Source organism: Lingula anatina, chromosome 1, assembly GCF_051362555.1.
Source record: "Lingula anatina isolate TDL-2025a chromosome 1, LinAna3.0, whole genome shotgun sequence".
In the NCBI taxonomy this organism is placed as follows: domain Eukaryota; kingdom Metazoa; phylum Brachiopoda; class Lingulata; order Lingulida; family Lingulidae; genus Lingula; species Lingula anatina.
In genome coordinates this window covers 18,506,921-18,520,710 of record NC_141767.1, presented here as the reverse complement: position 1 = coordinate 18,520,710, position 13,790 = coordinate 18,506,921, and the positions used below count along the sequence as shown (strand labels likewise).

Below are 13,790 nucleotides of genomic sequence, written 5' to 3'. Positions count from 1 at the left end.
TTGTACCACCCCTCATTTCTGATGTGACCAAACTTGACCCTATCGTGTGCTACTGGTTTTTAGAAATGATTTATGAGTCAAAACCCAATGGGGAGGTAATTTTATACCATTCAAATGAGGTTAGGGATCAGCCACCGTTTAAGGTGCAAAAGTCTGAACCAGGCTGATATATCAAACTTAGCAATTCTAAGACAAAGCCATAGGCTAATGAAATGCTTTGGTACAAGACACTGCCATTAAATCTGGGAGTTAGCCAACAGACCCAGGTCAGTTCGACATTGCGCAACAACCCCAACTTGGGACCATTTTCTTTATTTATCTGACATACAGAGCCTTACTGTCATTGATTCAGAACCCTACAATGATCCCCCGGATGGACTAGCTACACTACGATTAATGAGCAAACTGTCGTGAGAAACCTCTGTCAAAAGTCAGGCAGAGCAAGCAGTCTTACTGGCAAGAGAGAGCACAGCTGGTACATGTATAGCGTTGGCAACGCGGCACAGACGCTGGACACATAAAACAGGTCACGAGTTGCCTTTACTGAGTTCAAATTTACAATCTAAAACTTTTAGAACTATTTATTTTAGTGCATGTCTGTCTCTGAAAGAAACTTATGAACATTACGTGTTCAGTGCTGTCCACGCGCACATATTGCTGAACCTGTCGCCTGGGTTATTTTTCTTATTCTATAGCAACATGTCAACAAGTTGAATGAGATGGGTCAGATCACATTACTTCTTATTAGGACTTTTCGCTTCTAGGTTCTAAATTAGAAAAGATAAGTAGTTTTGCAGGATACGTAGGCATAGAAAGTATGCACTTGAGGGAAGTTCAGACGCAGGTAGTATACTTTTGATGTAGTCCATGTAATAACGAAAATAATTAGAAAAGCTGGAAAAAAGTATCAGTTGCATTAATGTCGAGAACAATTGCCATTTCAGCAGGTATCTTTATGATGTTTCCTATAAATATCTATTAAAAATCGATATCAAAGAACCCATTATACGTAAAAAGGATATCTCATTTCAGTGAACCAAGACAATTAACTCAAAGTTGTCATGACAGATATTAAGAGAAATATGAAGCATACTACCGCTACATATGACTTGCATTTCCCCTTCTGACAGACATCATGACCGGACACGCGCAGGCAGGTGGCCTTTGTGTCTTGTATACACGAAGTAAAAATGGAAATCTCTTAAAAGACATGAAAGACTCTGAAAATAAAATTTAAAATATCTTCATAAAGTTACTTTCAGGTGCAGAGAACTTTCATTTGGAAATCACCGCTCAAATAAAACTTTTTTACGACCGACGCTTTCTTGGCACTATGAGAAAATATCACTTTACAACATTATGTGCCCAAATTTATTATCTTTGAGGTACTTTTTTATAAATTGACGAGGGGTCAACTTACCCCGGCGTCTCCCCTGTTAATTCGTAAAAACAGATTATTGAAACTCCGCAATCTTCGGTCGTAACGAAGTTTAGATTCATTATCAAAAATGTTTTGATTGCAATATAAAGCTTTTTATTGATAAAAAACAAAACAACAACAAAAGAGAGACAAAAGTTACTTACATTTCAACTGTATCATCTAGAAGTTAAAAAAATACGCATAAATATGTCATAAGAACAACAACCTCATTTGCAATTCCGTATGCTGAGCTTTAGCTGGGTATGGTTCTTGCTTTTATTATTACTTCGTAACAATAAATCGTCTGCTCTCTCAAACATGCAAGCGGTAAGATAACGTTGAGGGATTGATAAGCGGTAAAAATACAAAAAAAAAAAAAAAAATAGGAAAGAGGCGAACAAATTGAAAGAATTGCCAATAAAATGAAAGGTTGAATTGGAGCGCATTCTCTCGATATGTAATCTTTTTTTCGCTTATCTGTCGGGCAAACAAGTCGAATGGTTAGGTCAGCGAAGAAAAAATACATGAATTAACCAGAGAAATATTTGTGAATGTCTAGTAAAAATCCATTTTTGGCCTTTGTAGAGGGTAGTTTTATGGACCCTAGGACAACAAATCATAAGTGGATTATGCACAAAGTTTGTCGAGCTCCATCTATTTAAGTCGGGCATCCAGGGGACAGTTTATCCCAAAAATTAATAATAGATTGAATTAACGTGATGTGTTCATAATGTTCAGGCCCCAAAACTATCATTCCCGTTTGTGATCTCGAACCACGAATTTGTTATTGCAAACGCCGAAAGAACGACTCAAACCGCGATGTCTTGGCGCAAACGTAAAAAAAAAGTGGTTGCGAGCATCACATAGGCCTAAAGAGCGCAAACAATTTGGCCAGCTTTTATTTAGGTCTCTAGTCGTTTACATACGGATTCTTCTTTTTAACCCCAAACTATTTTAATACGGGAGTAATGCCCTTATGCCCTCTCGACATTCCCCTGCACATACGTGAAGGTACCAAACTGGTAAAGCCTCGGTCACAACCGGCCGTACGGGCTCTTACGGCCTGTTTGCGTCCAAATTTTGCGCAGAATCTCACGTGCCGCTCAAGTTCTTCTTGCGAAATTTGGAGTTCGCAGACAGCCCGTAAGCACGTACGGAGAATGTTGGACATGTCCAAAAGATTCTACGAATAGTCTGCGAACATCGAGGACGCAAACGTAACTTGCTCCAATCGCAAGGAGTTCGCGAGAAGTATGCAAGTGAGTCGTGCGTGGTCCAAGACGCACGTCGTTAACAATGAAGGAGCAAATGTCCTTTGCGTGTTGAGTACGACGCACGCCCTCATAGCTAACGAACAAAGTCGAAAGCACGGCGGAAGTTGTTGGCCCCCACGCCAGGAGTATAAAAGGCATGCTCACGATGCACGTTCGTGTCTCGACAAATAACGTCGCTTGTGCTTCGTGGACAACATTTCAAAAATTTCGAAATTTGCTCAATTCAGCTTCTAATATGCCTCCAAAAGGCAATGGAAAGAAACTAAGAGAACAGAAAAGAAGGAAGGAAGGAGGAAAAAGAAAGAAGGGGGAACAGAAGGCAAAAATGACGTACGTGGTCAGTACGTCAATACGTGTGAGGCAAGTGTGAAGCAAAAGGAAATTACTTTCGCCGTGCGTAGCATTCTCTTCATAAATGGTGAGTGCGTGCCACGTACGCAGGTAGCAAGACAAACTCAAGAAATGAGTACATCGCACCTTGCAATTAGCGTCCCTGCTTCTCACGTGGACCCTGCGACTCGCAAGGCAGACTTGCGCCTTTCCATTGCAAACTTTCCTCTACCTCTACGAACTCCACCGCCTCCACTGCGCCCAAAATTCGCAGGGGCCGTACGATCCTAAAATTCGTACGTCCGATTGTGGCCGAGTCTTAACTAAGCATGATAACGGTTCGCGATTTGCATCGCAAACCCGAAGCTCGAGATCACGAACGGCTATTTTGTTTATAAGTCCTGTTGTTGAGGCGCTAAGCCTACTGGCTCTCCAATTTCATATATGTTGTACGTTTTGCTTAATAGCTATCAGTTTTTTTTGTTTTGTTTTGTTTTTCTTTTTTTTTTCATCGTTGTTCAATTGATTCGTTCGACCCATAAAGACGTTACAATAATTATCTTTATGGACTAGTTCTTTTCATTTAGTGGTGGCATATTAGCAAAAAATTATAACATAGGTTGGTCCACCACTGATAGAACCACTGATAGAATGAGGATGGCCCCACTTTGGCAAAAGGTTTGCATGCCATGAGTGGCCCGGTCACCCTGAGCTTCAGAGCTAACTTGACACTAACCTTTTCACTGTAGCCTATCTCCGTCGTGTCAAGTAACACGACGGAGATAGGCTACAGTGAAAAGGTTAGTGTCAAGTTAGCTCTGAAGCTCAGGGTGGGCCCGGTCGGCCCAAGGTGAGCAAAGCCGGTGGCCCGACGTCGGCGTTTGCTACCTGGGATCTTTGGTGAAACAAGGTGACAGACATAGCTTAATACCGAACGTAGCCAGTCCCATTTGCTGTCGACAGTGGCAAAATAAAACATCACAGGAAACAGTATAAGATGCTACTAGTGGCTTTTAGCGTGAGGCCTATGTATAGGAAGTTCCCCGGCGATTGTTCATTGGGCACAGAGATTAAATTACAATTGGTAAAGAAGAAAAGTGTTCGCGGACTGACATGTTTCATTAAATATAAATGATACCTTAGAAATGAATATCTATATCTGACACCCAAAGGAAAAGGCAAATTCAGATTCAAATCTGACATGCAACGCTCATTGAAGGTAAGTCCCATAGTTACCTGCAACGACTATGTGGATGTTGTGTTAATTCGTATAAACGAGCGAGGGGGGGGGGGATACACGATTAGAAATCCCAATAATACCTTTTTGATCTAACACTAAAATATAGAGGACTAACTAGTCCGAGGGCCAAATACGAGTGGTTAATACGACCAAGTCTACCAGGATGGGTACCTGAAGCAATGCATACTTTGAACATTTCATCTGGAAGTGAGGCACGAAGATGTCCGTTTTATATTGTGGTTCCGTCAGAGAATGATACAACTGATACAATCAAAAAGACGTATTACATGTATTGACCATAACAATGGAGAGAGAGAGACAGAGACAGAGACAGAGAGGGGGGGCGTCCGGTCAGTATCTGGGAGCTGGAAAATATCATAGATCTTTGAACAGATCTGCATTTCCTGAGTAAACATACTTTTTTGTATTATTTGCATTCCTCAGACTTCCCAAGTATTGTTCAGTTACTTGCACATGTGCGTCATTTTGTTACAGTTGTTACCTTGGTTTTATTCCGTAATTGGCCTGTAAGATATCGTGGCTTGATTTTTTAAAAAAAATCATCTGTCACTATAACCGTCTTCACTTTCAAGGACTCGTGTTGAATAATGATTGTTTCCTGTTTTCATGTGAATAAAAGGCGAAGAATCCCTATTGATGGGGATGCAAATTGCACACTATAGACACCTGCACGTCGATTGTTAGCATTGGCTGAAAAGGACCAGATGGAGATATTTTAGAAATTTTAATTTAAAAATTGGAGTAGTGATTAGTGTTGGGAACATTTAGAATTAGTATTTCTTAAGGTTCCGATTTTTATTATTTTTATTAGCCTTCATAAAAATTGGCAGATATTCTTGTGATTAATAACACTGAATAAGAGTACTAAATAAGCATTTTTGTCATAGCCTTGTTAAAGTCCACGTAGATAGTTACCGAGTGCAAAATTTAGTATTGATTATTTGTCATGCTACATGTTGTTTTATTAGCTTTTCATTCATGGAAAGATATCCATAAAATGCCCCTATTCAAGTGTTTAGGATAAGGTTATTATAATGGTTTATTAGCACAAAGCTGAATTAGTAGTTCAAAGTACACTTTTTTATTCAACTTGCCATGTATACCTTAGGTAGTCGAAAAAAGTGTTTTTGTAAGAGTTGTGAGGTGTATTTTTTCATTATGAACGCTAAAAATATAAATTCCTAATGCATAAGGGTAATTGTAATTGGAAGGGGGGGGTCTCAGAAATAACCTCTATGAAATTGTCATTGAGTGCAGGGGTGTGCTTCTATGTTTATGACGAAGGTCTGCCTTGATGAACGTTCGCTATGACGAAAACCCGCCATGGCAAAGATCCGCTATGACGAAGGTTCACTATGACGAAAAATGCAGAAATGCAGATAGAGCGTAAAGATAAAATGGTTTTAAAGAAAACACACTTTGTAAAATTAGAATTATCATGAAATTAGTTAATTACGTCATACAGGGCACAAAATTAGCGGTACATGTAGCAACGGTGGCAAAATTACACGAAATTGTAAAACTGAGGCAAAGTGCTACCGTCTTTAAATTTTGGAAGCAAATGTTTGCCAATCAGTAATGTACTATAGGTGTTACCTATGATAAAACTCATTTTCTGGTACTTATTTGCGCCGATTCACGCCATCGAAAGTTTCACCATTATCTACAACGCGAGTGATGAGTGGTGAGTATGTTTGACGAAACAGAAGTACAGTTTGAAGCACTGCGTTTACGCCGAAACCAGGGATGTACGAAAGTTTATACGCGTCTGATTTTTGAATGTCATGAAGGCCCACTATGGCGAAGGTACGCTATGCAGTAGGTTCGTTATGACGAAGGCTCGTTGTTCACGAAATTCGCGTATAGGCACAGATAGAGCGGTATCACTAAATACCAAAATACCAAAAAAAATAAAATAAAATACACAAAATACCACGAAATACCACCTTAAGATTATTTTAAACATGGAAATAATTTTTTTTTTTTTTTTTGGATTCTGCACCGCAAATTACACTCGTCTTGAAGTCAACACAATGATTTTCTGTCGATCGACGTCTGTAGAGAAGAAATTATATTTTTGCACTTGCGACGGAAGTGGGTGGTCATTTTGAAAATGGTTTTTACTTTCAACGACGAACACCAACGAAGTTTCATAATTCAATTTTGATACAATTTAATCTCGAAGTTGATATCACCTCTAGATACCCCTTGTGTTTACTGCTCGTTTCAAAACTACATGTTTTAAACCTACGAGAACCTAGACTCTTTTTTTCAACTGTAACATTGAACTTTAAATCAATCGTTAAACGCTTTACACAACAAGCCATTCGGTTTTGGCCGTTCAAAGCAAGCCTAAAACATTTTTGTTTTGTGAAACAGGGCGATGATCTAGGAAAGGTTGTGAATGTTTATATTTGAACGTCACACAACGTTGATAGTTAATGTGATAAAGCATTGACATGTCACCGTTAGATAGGTTAGATTGAAACATTGACATTGATTCAGCGTTGAACTTTGAGCATAAATGTGGCGTTTCACTTCGTTGTTTCGAATAGATTTTTAATAGAGAACATATTTTATTTGGATCTTAAGCCAGCATTTATCAAACCACTGTGTGCCTGTTGATAATTACTATACGTTTGTTTGTTTGGTTTCAACATGGATGTCTCTGCACACATACTTCACTCAGGAAGTCTTGAATTATGTAATTTTTCTATCAGTAAATATCATCAACATTTCCCTTTCTTTCGTCATAGCACTAATTATCCTCAAAACCGTTCTTGTTATATTTACTTTCTCTGACCAATGAGCTTGATTAATTTCCATTAATTAAGGCAAGAGGCATGGTGAAAAATAACTTGATAAATCCACAAACAGTAAGAAGTTCTACATAGTGGCCAAAAAATCGATATTGGTGCTTCTCAGTAGCCTACTACTTATCTGTGTGGCTATCGGTCCTGGCATATTTCTTGGAAAATGACAATTATCCTTCTTGACAAGTTGACTTTTTGTTGTTAAATAAGTAGCTGATGGTATTGTTATCCAACTCTTTGATGTCCAAATGCATTCTGCGGAGCAAGTTTGTCTTTTTTTTTTTTGCCAGGAAATGAAAAATTCCTAATTTAATGGAATAGTTTACTTAAGCAATGGCCTGCATCATGTACCATAAGATAACCTGCAGCTGTAGTGATTTTTCTATTGTTCTGAGTAATAGGTGGAAATAAATATTTCAATCATGAATAATCTCTTCAGAATCAGTTCTCTAATTGAATTCATCAAAAGAACATTACAAATAATACACCACTGATTTGAAGTAATAAAGTAATCATTACCTGCATTATTTGGATCTCCATATTTTTCAAATAATAACTGCGATCCGCACCAAGATCATATCAATGTTTTGTCACAGAAATAGCCAGTAGCGCGTGAGACTCTTTGTTGTTACTACCAGACTTCTCAAGCTATAAGTCATCCCTTTTTTAAGGTTTCTCATGGTCTGGTCTTTGCTAAGATTTCAGGCATAAGAGCCTGTGTGAGTTGGTTCAGTTTTGTCGATAGGAACAATAGGCTGTCGATTTGGACAATGCTTATGGCCCATTGATTCTATATTATTGTATATTTGGCGATCTTGATGACCATGGTAGTTGCTCAACCCCTTGGATCTGCAAGCACCATGCTATTGCCATAGGTCTGTGAAGACGGGCATTGCCTTATTGCAAAATAAAACTTCCGGTTTTAATTGAAAACCACTATAATTGGGGTTTGACACCAACGTGAATGCCGCCCAGAACACTGCTCCCTGCCCACCCCTCCCAGTCACTCAAGGAGCGACACATTCTTTTGTTATAGGCTTCTTTAGGAAATCTGCGAACTATAATTCAACCATATCGGCGGTACAGATCGAATCTGACCCCATCAATGAAAACAAATGGTTCTAGTGCTGTACTCGGAAACGCTGGAAAAAATATCTGCCATTGTCAGTCAATATTTTTGTTTGGGTACAGTGTGATTTTAAAGGCAAATGGCATGATTTTTGAGAAGCTTATCAAGTGTATAACATTTCAAATGGAACGGTGACAATGTGAAGTCTCTAACTGCAAGCATTAATTACTGAGTAGATGTTTGTTGTTGTGTGTGGGCATTTTATAAAATGAGTCGTAGAGGCCATTCGTTTGTCGGAAATATGAAACGAACTGTAAACAATGAGAATTATACAATCTAAAAAACATTGTCAAATAGCGAGGCAAACATTGACTTTGTTTCGTTTATGTCCCTTTTTTTGCATTCCGAATTTCAATGAAAATAATTGCAAAGATTTTGACGCCTTTTAAATCAGGCAGGCCTTGTTATGGTTGATTAATGGCGTACATTCATGTTTTGTTGAGCTTGATATACATGTGAAATAATGTGTTCTGTTTAGAAGAGATTTAGTATTCAATTTTGGATTTAACATGTACATGTAGAAATATTAAGCAATTAAAAGAATGTTAAGTATTTTGACACTTTCCTATGAGGCACCATTCCCATAGGCCCCATCTTTGTAGATCGATCCAACTCAGGGACTCTTGCTGAGTGCAGTCAACTGAATGACACGCCTCCTCCTGGTGTAAAGTGGAATGAAAAAAGCTGGTCATTATACGTGTGCGTTGGAAACGAAGAGGCGTGGCATTCAGTTAAGCTGGTTGCACTCAGCGAAAGTCCCCGCAGAGTTGGATCGATCTATGTAGACCGAAGGTGTCTATGGGAATGGGTTCAAATGCTTTTTTTTTTTCACATTTAAGGTAAAAGTGTCAAAATGCTATTCCCTAAATATGTTTTATCACATTAAGGGGGTATTATTTTGACATTATCCCCAAAATGTGACAAAACACATTAACTTATAGGGTCACTCCCATGAATTTCAGACCGAGTTGACCTCTCATTTTTCCATTAATCAATAAACGGCCAACAATCACGTCACTGAATGTTTGCCTGTCATTTTCATACAGTATAATATTAATTTTCTTAATGTATCTCTCTTATATGTATAACAGCCACATCCACCCGAGAAAACTAAACAATTTACTTGTTCATACTGTATCTCGAATTTAATAATTGATAGAGAATCACGACTAGCCCCCTTTCTGATGATGATGATAAAAATGGCTCGTTAAACACCTAATGTGAGTTTCATGCTGGAACGCTCTTCAAATAAGCACGCCCTAAAGGAAGTTGTATATTCCGCCCATCTCACAAATATCCATTTTGAACTGCAAATCACTTTTCTCGTGTCCCTTCTGTATATAATTTTTAACAAAGTTACATGTTATCTTTTTTTTTTTTTTTTTTGCAACGTGCTTTCTTTTGACAGGGCGCACGTACTTATAACTTGTCAGTATTGTAATCTTAAAAACAAAAACTTCTTGAAACGCTAACATCTTTATAATTCTAATGAATTGATTTGTGATTCTTTTGGTCAAAATTTTCTATCGGAAACAGAGAGTTGAAATATATAGCTTTTATTTGTGTCAGAAAGAAACGCGCTTGTCTGTTCGATTTGCAATACTTCCAGACTAGACACCAATTTTACGAGTTAAGGAATGAAAGCTGCTCTTAAAGGCCACTCCTCGCGTTTAGTGTCAGGAACGTAGCGGCGTTGTTCATTTGTTTTTGATGGTGTGAAAACAATACCCTTACTTGATTCCTTTTAACAGTTTGTTATTCTTTTAAGACATAAAAAATGCAAAAAGAATGTTTTTCAGTATTTTGCCGAAGGTGGAGCGCTGCCAAGGTTTGTCTAGCAAATTACTCAACACGTGCGCCCATTGGTTTGAATTAATAAAACATTTATCTAGAAAACACAGACTGACTCAATAACTAGCTTCAGGGTAATTCTTGCGTTTAGTGGCAAAACACCATCACTCGCATGTCCCACCCTCCGCGTATCATATTAACTCAATTACAAGTTGGATTTTCAAAAGGGAGGTCGCCTAGCACTGACATCCCCGGCTGATATAGTCCTGAACCTCAATATTCTTGGTGATATCACGCTGCACCAGTAATACAATTTGCTGGGAAAGGTATATACTGGTATACCTATTGCAAATTGAACACCCCAAGATATGAATACTGAGTTGGTCTTAAAATCTTTCCCTTGTGAGGATTGTAGGTGTGATGCGCTATTTGCTGGCAAAATTTAATGTTTTTTTTTAGAATGAATTGTTGCTCTTTGATTTTTCCGACAGAAGTATAATGAAGAAAATGTCCTTGTCGATGGTCAACAAGGTTGGAGGCTATCTCGAAAGACGTCAGTGAAGAAATCCAGTTTTATTCATGGTGCCATAATTTTCAAGATTATTCAATCCTAAAATTGCATCCGTACATATAAAATGATGGTCCCTATTATAAGCGCCGTTTAGGGATTTATTAAAATAAATAACTCATATTATTTTAGGCAAATACCAAATCACCGTCTTTTCAATAAAACACTTTGTGTCATAAGAGAATATCTATCACGGGTGCAATTTTAAGCGTGACAGGAGATAACCTTTAAAATATTTCACCAGGAACTAGTTATAAAAATGGCACAGGTAATTCGAAATGCCCAAGAGGTCTTCATACATGTACTGGCATTATTGAGATTTACATCGTCTGTATTTCTTCTTTATTTGCATAAACAAATGGATTACCTTTCGCCGCCGATGCTGTATTGTTCGGTGGCCAATGTACTCTAAGAGTACATGTAGATGTCAGATTTGTTGAAGTGTTCGATCATGCTGCTGAAGACGTTCTTTGTGTTGTTTCCTTTGTACTTTGTGGTTTTCTTACACACATATGTGTGTGTGTTTGAAAAAGCACAATATAGCAGGGAAAACAACACAAAGAACGTCTTGAGCAGCATGTTCGGTGGGGCCAACGATTCGACAAATCTGACATTTACTCTCTTGGGCACTCGAATTGCCTATATGTATAATATCTCTTCTGCAACTGACAAGGGGTAAAGGAGATTGCAATCACCACAGTTTACTGAGCCTAATGAATGTTGCGGCTATTTCCTGTGTTAGGGATGACAGGCTTGTTAATAGATGTGGGTTGAGCACTGGTATATTTATTCAGGCGAAATATATTGGCTTGTTTTGAGGCAAAAAAAATGGGTAGGTGGGAAGTGAGGTAAATTCCACATGGTTAAAGCTAGTGGTGGCTATTAATCTGAGGGTCTAAGTTGTTGATATTGCCAATATATTTATCACGTTGCACCTAGATAATGTGTTTCTACAGCATAAACATGGGGATTAATCCGTTAGGAAAGCAAGAGTTAAGGAAAAGGCGGCGATGCGCTGTTTCGAAATACTCCACTGTACATAACGAAATTGTATCGCATTCTCGAAACTTTCCATTATACGCAACGCATGCTTCACTGTTTCCATTTATTTAAAATGCGTCTTCCCAAACCATTTTGAATTTTCGAAATGCATTAGTATTTCTGTCTGTTGTGAGCCTCCGTTCGTAATCCAGAATGCTATTTTTTTTAGAACCGTTGTGTTTCAAACGTATTTTATTTGGAATCTGGACCAGTTAATCATATAATCTACATTATTGTTATAAAGACATTTCACCTTTGCTGTATAAACATGAAAAGAGTCAAAATCCGACCACACAAGACAAAAAATTCGTTTGACATTTTCCCAAACAAACCCAAAGGGAATGCAAGTCCTAGGGCATGCGTTTTTTATGGATGAAAATCCTGGAACATAACTCACTAGGGTTTGGTTTGGACAAAAGTTCCCAACTAATGTAAATCCTATGCTAGGTTTAATAACACGCGGTCTAGTAGAACTAGCATTCTCAAAGGCTAGTAATACATGTTGTACTGTCATTTCCATTTATATGTTTATTATTTATACAAATATTTTGAATTAGCTATTACACTGTACAGTTTTATTACTCATTTATATGTATATGGCTTTCCTTTGAACAGGAAATGAGCTGCTGAAATGAGCATCGTAAATGATTGCACAGTGTAGAAATAGTGACAAAAACATTCATATATTTAAGAAATAATGTTTATTCTATTAACTTATCTTATTTTATAAATATTTTAACTATTCACTGCCTAGCTAAGGGTGTTTTCATCTTCAGATGCCAAAATTAAGGTTTCTTTCTTTTTTCCAGTTTTTTTTATACATGTGTATGAGGCCAACCATAACTTAAAACGATAACAAGCCAGAGATTCAGGTTCAGTCAGGACAATTGTTCCTAAGGAGCGAACTTACATTACTGTTTACCGATATTACATTGGTTGAAAAGGCTGTCAAGAAGGCTGTGAAATGGAAAATTTGATTTTCGTTCACAAATAAAATGCTAGCGCACTGTTAAATTTCGTGACTGATTTAATCCGCGCACCCCCTACTCGGCCATGTCAAAACACAATGGAGATGTAATTGAAAACTCTGAGACAGATCGCTCGACTGAACTGTCTCCCAGGCTTGCACTAACCTTTCTTCCTTGTTAGTGAAAAAAAGGAGTTGTAAACATTTGGAACGTGCCTGAAAGCCAACTATGGACGGCATGGAGCCCGGGCATTCTAATGCGTACAGCAGGTGGTTAACAGGGGTAATATGGAATAACTCGACAGCCCACTTAATACCACGGAAACGTAATGATACTATTGGGTTTGCAGTGCAGATCCCGCATTACAAACCAATGAAGCACCAAACAAGCAAAAACGTATCCGTTTCAGCAATTTTCTCTCGGTGCTCACATGGGAGAGATGTGCAAACTCGGCCAGCATACAAAACCCATGGCATATCGTGACTGAAATAAGCCGAGCGGACACGGTAATGGAATTAGAGACTTTTTTTAAGGATTGATTGCTAAATTATTCTCTTGAATGCTTTCATTTACACTGTTTATGTTTAAAAACAAAATGCGCATTGCCCTGCCTGTTAACATAGTTTGATACTCAATCAATGAGGACATATTGACCAGAGATGTAGTACATGCTAGATGAACGGGAAAAGACGCCGTTTTGGGAACATCCTTTGAGTGCACCTTTTAACACGAACGTCGTTCAAGTTCAGACTGTGTTGGAGGCCTTAAGATGTATCAACCGTTTAATGTCCTCTTAAGCAAGTCATTACAGAATTTATCAGCCAAAAGGTATTCATTTCATTCAACGGAAGCTCTTAGTATTCATTACACGGACTATGTTTAAAGAAGGTAAGTTTTCAGAGACTTTGCTTTTCATAGCTCGTTTTCAGAAATCAACTTTTTTTTTTATTTGATCCTAATGCAAAGACCACATCTGTAGGGCCCGTTTGGCGTCGCCGTTTTCCTTGAAAACTGGACTTAGATTGAATGATTGGACACGCCATTCACACGTGCCTAATAAAGAGCCAATTTAATTTCAATTGAATTTTATTTTCAGTACTGTTATCTCATACAATTGGGAGTTTCTGTCTGATAAATATCACTTCCAATGTTTAAAAACACTAGATGTGAAGGTCTTCAACAGCATGCAACTATC

The 13,790-nt window shown here is 38.1% G+C and overlaps 1 protein-coding gene across 4 annotated transcripts in view; it reads left to right on the top strand.

Annotated features, from left to right (window-relative positions):
• The first annotated feature begins 2,892 nt into the window (after nucleotides 1-2,892).
• Nucleotides 2,893-13,790, top strand: part of LOC106153965 (adipokinetic hormone/corazonin-related peptide receptor variant I) — a 31,115-nt gene continuing 20,217 nt past the window's right edge. The window contains exon 1 of one of the 4 annotated variants that reach the window (XM_087000749.1): nucleotides 2,893-3,112. The gene's annotated coding sequence lies outside the window, so the exon portion shown is untranslated. Of the gene's footprint in view, nucleotides 3,113-12,739; nucleotides 13,102-13,151; nucleotides 13,484-13,790 lie in introns of those variants that run through there. The other 3 variants (XM_013528125.2, XM_013528126.2, XM_013528124.2) reach the window with 3 other exon arrangements.